The sequence below is a fragment of the Pteropus vampyrus genome, unplaced genomic scaffold (genome assembly GCF_000151845.1).
Source record: "Pteropus vampyrus isolate Shadow unplaced genomic scaffold, Pvam_2.0 Scaffold287, whole genome shotgun sequence".
Taxonomy (NCBI): Eukaryota; Metazoa; Chordata; class Mammalia; order Chiroptera; family Pteropodidae; genus Pteropus; species Pteropus vampyrus.
The window spans coordinates 1,440,604-1,448,649 of NW_011889068.1; the positions used below are offsets into that span (position 1 = coordinate 1,440,604).

The following is an 8,046-nucleotide window of genomic DNA, read 5'->3' on the forward strand; positions in this document are numbered from 1 at the left end:
AAATCTGTCATTATTGTTTGAGCAATTGTATATTCCTGAAAGCCAGAAAGTATAATTTCAAGCACAAAATCTAAATAGACTTCTGTTATTAAACTGCTTAAATACATTGCGCGCGTGTGTGTGTATGTGTGTGACAATGAGAGAGACAGAGAGAGACAGAGAGAGAGACAGAGACAGAGAGACAGAGAAAATTTATTTCATAAAGATTTTATTTCCCATCATTTTAAGGAGGGAAGGAATCACCAGTGTTTTTTAGTTTCTCAGACTTCTAAACTTGCCTGGCTCCTGACTCAGATCATCTGAAGCCCTGGTCCAGAAGACTAATGATCAATTAAAATGTAGAGAAGCAGCAGCAATGACTGGCATGTGTGAAAATCAAGGGGACACAGATTGTGAAAGATCATTTTCTCTCTGGCCTGAGGCTGCTTTCCTTCCTTCAGGGAGGCCTCAAAGAATCAATCACTTCTGCTTTTCTGAGGAGAAAGGGATTCCAGATTTTTCTTATTAACTCATTCCTCATTATGATAAAGGCATTTCTCTTCACCCAGAAAATCTTTCCAGCTGCAGCTTCAGTGTCAATCTAAATGGGCTTTATTCAGTTTTCTCTCTCCCCGTTAGCCTTTCTTAGTTAGATTTTGATTAATTTCCCTTTATTTTATCTGCTTTTATCATTATAATCCTTTCTTCATATCTTTTTTTGGTCCCTTCTCGTTTTTCCCTCTCTTTTCTAATCCTCTGACTTCACAGTCAAACTACCAAATACACAGTGGATATTAAATAAAAGTTTCACAGTGGATATTAAGTAAATATTTCAATTAATAAATGTTATATCACTTGATCCGCAGTAATAGCTCACGTTTGCTGAGCGTTTACCATATGCCAGCTACGGGCCATGCTCCTACAAGGCATTATCTTGCTGAATCCTCAAAGTCACCAGGTTGTTGGGAGGGCTTGGACTGGGGTGAGGCAAGTGGGATGTGCAGGGTGCAAGATTTAAGGAGATGCTCACTCTCTGGGCCCTGCATATGCAGAGTCTAGTCTGAGATATCTCACACGGCCCTAGCCCTGGCCTTTACCATTACCACCACCTCCGTTTTAACATGTAAGGAAACAGGCTTACAGAAGGTAGGTAAGTCACTTGCCCAAGGTCACAGAGCTATAGAGTACACAAAATGTGAACACAGGTCTAGCTAATTTCAGAGCTCTCGCTTTTAAGAATTGTAATTAATATGTACCTAGAACATACAAGTAGCTTTAAAGGCGCCATGAAAAGTAAGCCAAACATCTTCAGACATTTGAGGAAAGCCTCTAACACAAATGCCAGAGATCCAACTAAGCAAATGGAAAAAGAAATGCAGAAAATCCTAAAGCCAAATTAAGGCAGAAAGCAGAAGAAAACTTCAAACTAAAGTTTATGTTTTTGAAGAATTAAAAGAAGATATTGCATCTATGAAATAAGAACAGGATAAGAGAGAAATATTCAGAAAATAAGAAAACACTTATAGAAATTAAGAAGTTCACAATAGAAATAAATATTTCAATAGAAGAGTTGAACAGTAAGGTTGAGGAAGTCTCCCAGGAAATAGCATAAGACAAGGGATGAAGAATAGGAGGGAAAAGAAAAAACCAGAGGATAAATCCAAGAAGTCCAACATCAGACTTATAGGATTTTCAGAAGGAAACGGGAGCAAAAACCAGAAAGATGGAAATTATTGAAGTAATACAAGAACATTTGGACCAAGCACCCAGATAATTGAGTTAAAAATAAAGCGTTGTAAAATCTGGGTACACCAGGGATAAAGAGGTGATCATAAAAACTTCCAGAGGAAGATACAGAAGATCAGAAATCAGAACAGTACTCAGATTTCTCACCAACACCATTGTTAATTAGAAGACAATGGATCAATGCTTTCAATATTTCGAAGGAAATGACTTCGAAACTGCCAATTGAATGTGAGGATAAACTAAAGACTTTTTTTTTTTTTTTTTACACACCTACAGCACCCGGTCTTTCTAGGTGGTCTCCCATCCAAGTACTAACCAGGCCCAACCCTGCTTAACTTCCAAGATCAGATGAGATCGGGTGTGTTCAGGGTAGCATGGCCATAGACTAAAGACATTTTCAGGTGGGCAAAATCTCGACAAATTCACTTTCAATGGACCCTTTCTTAAGAAGCTACTAAAGGATGTGCTTCAACAAATGAGGGAGTAAACCAACAAAAGTGGTCCAGGAAACATGTGGTTCATCACAGGAGGGCGGTGAAGGGAAGTCCCTGGGCAACACAGTGCAGTAGGTCTAGTGAGCTCTCTGTTCAGAGCAAAGCACGAGACGGAAGACACTGGATGTCTGGATTCATGTCACAACGAGGACAAATGACCTGCCGGATGACTTCATGTGTTTGTCTATACTGAGAAGAGTTTAACTAGAAGTTAGAGGGATTAATGAATTAATGAGAGACACCCAAAAATCTGAGCAAATGTAACAAGGTGATCAACTCCAGGAAAAATAAAACATCATACATGAAAAAAAAAACAACGTAATTATAGCAAATTCTGAGGCTTAGCTATGAACAACATTTAACAATATTTACTAAGGCACATCAACATAAATTCTGAGTATTAATCCAAAAGAGGTGAACTATCATATTGCAAAATGATTGTGAATATGTGCAAGTACATGTAAAACACAAAAATTAAATTTTCCTCTGTCATGGTGGGAAGTTAATATATGTCTAAAATAGAAGGAGAAAAAAAGAAAACTATGTTACTTAAAACTATGGAGGGAAATACCAGAAAAAATATCTAAAAGAGTTGAAAGTGCTCACTGCCCAAAACACCAAAAAGCGGGAGCTGAGGGCAGCAAAAGCAGGCCTTTTATTATAAGCCTGGTCGTACCTTTTGATGTTTAAGTAGGGCGTATTTATCACCCTGATCAAAATTAACATTAAAAGATAATTTCGATATTAGCTTACTTACCTTTCTTTTCTCCTCATAAAACTAGAACCTAGAGTGGAAATATATATCGCCTCTTTGGATCTTTTTGCTCTTTGAATAGAATATACTGTCTTACTCCTTATTCTGGTATCTAATCTAAGAACAGAGCAGCAGTTTTAATCACCCCAAATAACACACAATCTTCAACCCAATATTTGACTTTGAAATTAATTTTGCAGTTCTATTTGACTACACTTAGGTCCTAAGTTACATTGTGAAAAGCCAGCTTGCGAAACATTTAAAAATCGTTCCCCTCTCCCACCCGCCTCCTCCCCCAAGGTAGACTGTCTCTGACGGAACGTATCAGGAACATATCAATTGCAGCAACACGGTCCCCTCTCACTGATTTCGCCCTCATTTGGGGCCCCACGCCTTGCCTGCACCTGGCTATCAAATTCAGAGGTCTGAGCCAGCCAATCACCCTTCAATCGCTAATTCAGTGTTTATTAGGCATGCCAGATGCCCAGTGCTGGCTTAGCCCTCTAGGGAGAGGAAATACCAGACATGGTCTCTGCCTTGAAGGAACTCAGGAACTTAAAATCCAGTTAAGAGAGGGGGTTACAGACAAAAAACACATTGTGAACAAAGTAGCATTAAGAGAGAATCTGTGAGATGCAGGAAGACGTGTTGTTTGCGTCCTGGGTCGGGCTGACCAGGGATGGTGGGGATGACTAGATCGGGCTCCAGGGTGGAGGTGGAACTTGGCCTGAGTGCTCAGAGGTCACATCCTGCTTAAAACTATCTCTCTGAACTCCCCTGACTTGGCACCTCTCCCCGCAAAGTTAATCCTGCCTTCCCCTGGGCTAACCCTGTATTTTGGAAATGCGTCTGGCATCACAATCATCTCATGGCATGACAGCGGTAGCTGTTTTTTTTACCCCACTAAAACATGGGCCCCCACTAAACCATGGGCTCCAAAATACACAGGCCTGTGTATTTTGGTGGCCACGGCCCCCACCTCAGCCCAAGGGCTCTAGAATGTGAGCTGAATGAAGGAGTGAATATTGTTTACTGCCAGAGGGAAAATGACGAACCTTCGGCAGTGTGGGTGTCCCCTGCCGCCACCGGCCTCCTTTCCCACCCTGCCGGGTTTGCATCCGCACGTGGGACGTGGGAAGGCTGCTGGGAAAGCAGGTCAGAAAGCCAGATGGCAGGGAGCTCTCCCTAAAGGTCGTCTGAAGGCAGAAGCTGACCTCTGGCTGTGCCTGGTACATCAAGGACTCCCAGAGAACCCACAGCCATCCCTCCCAGGCCCCGGGGCCTCATAGCTGCCTGTGAAGGCCTTAAGATCGACTGTCCTCTGGATTTATCACAAACACAGAGCAAACAGCAGCCAGGCGGTCTTAGCGAGGAGTGGTTCTGCGGATGGCCGGCATGGAGTGGCCACCCCAGATCTGTGGTTCTGGGGCCACCTGAGCCCATGTCGTGAGCCAGTGGACAGCAGAGACAAGAGACTAAAGAGGTCAGTGGGGCACCTGGGGCCTCGCTGCTCCCCAGACACCTTGGAGACACTTCGAAGGAGAGACAGCTGGCCACCCCTGGCGAAACTGGTGCCAGTCTCACCTTACACTCCTGGGCTACCTCTGTCACGGTTCTTTAACTCCAGTCTCTTCATATGTCAAAAATCCCTAATAATACCTCCCTCAAGAGGGTCCACCAGGCCAGGTGAAGAAACGCAGGAGCGCGGCCAACCCCGGGCGTGGCACACCAGCTGCCCTCGGCCGTGTCATCTCAGTGCTGTTTTCCCACCACCCAGCTCTCACATGAGGGAGACGCAGAGCACAGCAGCGTCCCGAAAAATGACAGGAGTTCTAAGCATGACTTGCATTTTTTATAATTCTGTTTTTCTCTTGACCCAGTTACAGGAAAAAAAAAAAAAAAAGGAGGCTTTTTGCTCCTTTTCCTCTTGGGCCCAGGGGTTGTGCTAGTTCACCCAGCTGGGGGTGGATTGTGTCAATCAGAGAGTGTGCAGGAGGGACCCTCTGAGCAGTCCCGGGAGGAAGTGCTATGCCAAGGTCAGGGTGAAGGTCAGCCTCCCAGGCCTCTGGTCTTAGCTCAGCAGTCCTGGGGAAAAGGCGGCTGGCGCAGAGAGGGAGGGAGGCAGCAGACCCGAGGGGACAGCCCCTCTCCCCCGCGCAGCTTCCGGTTCCCTTCCTGACCAATGCTGGCCATCCTAGAAACACCTGCGATGCTTTTAGAAACTGTTCATGCTGGACCCCGCCTCCTCCTGGATTCTGATTCCATTGGTCTAGGAGGGGGCCCAGTCATTGGCGCTGGTACATAGCACCCATCCTGGTGGTGAAGGACAGCCAGGGTCGAGATGCTCTGGCCTAATGGGACTTGGCTGCTGAATTAACCCCTTCCTGAAAAGTCATCCTTGGATAAGTCATCTGCTTGTGGGAGGAGCGTGTGCTCAGGAGTCAGGCGACCCAGGTTTGCACTCTGGCTTTGCCACTCCTGGCTGTGTGTGACCTTGGGCAGGTCACCTAGCATCTTTGAACCTCAGTTTCTTCATTTATGCAATGGAGAACAGAACCTCTCTTCCAGCGCTGTAGTCTGCGTTAAATGAGATCAAGCATGTAATGTGGTTAGCACAATACTTGACATGTCATTAATGTTAATTATGATTAATACTAATTATTATTATCATTTGGAGAAAATGCTCTTATTTTCGACCTAATCTTGCAAGTGGAGAAGATTAAAGCCTTGGGATTATTTAAGGCACTTATATAATGGATTCTAATGGCAAATGACCACATGAACGGTGCTACCCTAGGCCATTTCTTTTCTCCCCACTCTACCTGTAAGTCCCAGGAAAATCCTCCTAGATCTTTTTGTCCCTGATGGTGACAGGAATGTAGTTTCATAATACACTGTTACGAAAGCATTTTTCAGGCATTATCTCATTTAACATTAGCCCCAGCCCTCATGACAACCCCACAGCTCCTTCTCAGCTGCGTGACAAATGGAGCCACATTACTGGGTGCAGTGGGCATGTACCAGCCACAAAAGCAGTCAGCTTGGGCCCCGGCTCTGGCCTTGTGAGGCGTGAATCTCAGACACGTGGGCACATGCTGCCTGATCACTCTTGCTGATACCTTGCACTCAGGCAGGAGTTGGGCTTAAAAAAGTAACTCTCATTTTCTTTCTGGAAAGGGTGCTGTGCTCTGGCTGCTGCCTACTCTCCCCCTTCGGCAGGAGGTAATGGGGGCCAGGGGTGCACTGAGGGTCCAGGTACACAGGAGCAGAGAGACAATGGAGTCCCAGAGCAATGAGGGACGTACAGACCGTGTCCCTTCTAGGGCTTCTCTTTTTTCCAGGGGCTGCTTTTCCATGGTGCCTCTACCCAGGGAGCAGACAGATCTCAAAGGCAGACTGCTGACGGGACGACACCCTGCTGGGGACTGCTCCAGAGGAGAGAGGGAGACAGGAGGGACATTCATCAGGCAATCAGAAAAGGTCAGAGGTCACTTCCTGAGGAGGGAAGAGGAATCTAGAAGAACTTAAGTGAGGTCATGTGGCTGGCACAAGTGAGCAGGGGTGAGAGTGGGGGCCAGAGAGGTAAGTGGAGTGACCGTGTGGGCTTTCAGTGACCGTGTGTGCGTGTGGCCTGTCTCTGCTTCTAAGACAATGGGAAGCTACTGAGGGTGCTGGCAGTGGGGATGCCATGACCAGACTTATGTTTTGTGCTGGCTTCAGTTCTACTTATAATCCCGTTATTCTTTCCAAGAAAAGCTCCACCTAACACAGCCAGTATCATAGACTAGGCTGTGTGCTGAATACCCTACCTGTACGAGCTTCCTCTCCCATGGGACACCACAGCATGTGCACGAGGATGCTGGGGCCCTATTTTGCCCCGGGCCCATTCCAAGTCTCCTCCTACCCCTTTGCAATGGAGGGAGGGACTGTTTTTAGCTTGCTAGATGTTAGAACATGTAAGCCAGACTTACCCCCTCCTGATGTCGTATCTAATGTACTTGGCATCAAAGGCTCTCAGACCCAGGAGGACCCCCAACATTCAACTGTCATATACTCTCACCTGCTGCTTGAACTCACTCCTCTAAAAGCCCCTACTGGGTGTCAGGAGGCCACCAGAAGACAGCCCTGTGGATTGAGTGCTTAGGTGTAGTGGCCACAGAAATTTCCTACTTTTTCCCACCCCAGATGGCCGGACCTCCCTCCCGATGTGAAGGCTGAGGCTGCCTGGCCAGCTGACCCCATGGGTGATGGTGTCTGAAACACAGGGCCAGAAGAGGAGGAGCCGGGTACGTGCAAGCTCATTGATTAGTCAAGTCACCACTCCCACCTCGGAGCGCAGTGAGTGAAGGATGAATTCATTCACGCATGAAGTTCAGAAGCACCTACATCTGAGCCCAGGAAGGAACGAGGAAGGAAGCGCTGATGAAGACTGTCCCCAAACAAGCACCATGTCATTGGAAAACTGTCACTTGAGAGCATCTCAAAGTGACTTTTGAGATGTACGTCATTTGAGAGCATCTAACAGATGCCGGATGCTGCCAGAGATGTGATAGAGGTGTTTCCTGGCCATCTAGGTAGGGCAGACTAGGTGGCATCTATAGTCTGAGCAAAACTGATGTAGGAACTGGTGTGGTTGTGCGCGTGCGTGTGTGTGTGCGTGAGCGTATGTGTTTTGGACCGGGAGAGGGGAAGGGGACGCTGAGTATCTGGGAGATGCCCCTCCCTAACTTCAACTGTTACTATTTTGCTTTCATTTACTACATATTGGAGGCCTTATGCTAAAAACAGTTTGAAAACCACTGCTAGAAGGGAACAGTGAGTTAATGAAGAATCGTGAGCAGAAAAGTGACATGGTAAGATTGCATTTTAGGAATATCGCTCTGCTTGCAGGATGGATTGGAGGGAAGCAAGAGTGGAGATGCTGAGTCAGTTGGGAGGTAGCGATGGCAGCAGAGGAGAGAGAAGAGCGGAGTGGAGGTAAAACCAGAGGGACCCGGTAGTGGAGATGCAAGACGAGAAAAAGGAGGCATCTTGCATAATCTGTTGGCTCCAGTCTGGGAGCACAGTGCTGGG

At 46.4% G+C, this 8,046-nt stretch overlaps 1 non-coding gene across 1 annotated transcript; it reads right to left on the reverse strand.

Moving 5' to 3' along the window:
* Positions 1-1,992: 1,992 nt before the first annotated feature.
* On the reverse strand, positions 1,993-2,111 carry LOC111729890. The gene has a single exon (XR_002776442.1). It is a non-coding gene; the product is annotated as a 5S ribosomal RNA (ribosomal RNA).
* Between the last annotated feature and the right edge of the window lie 5,935 nt (positions 2,112-8,046).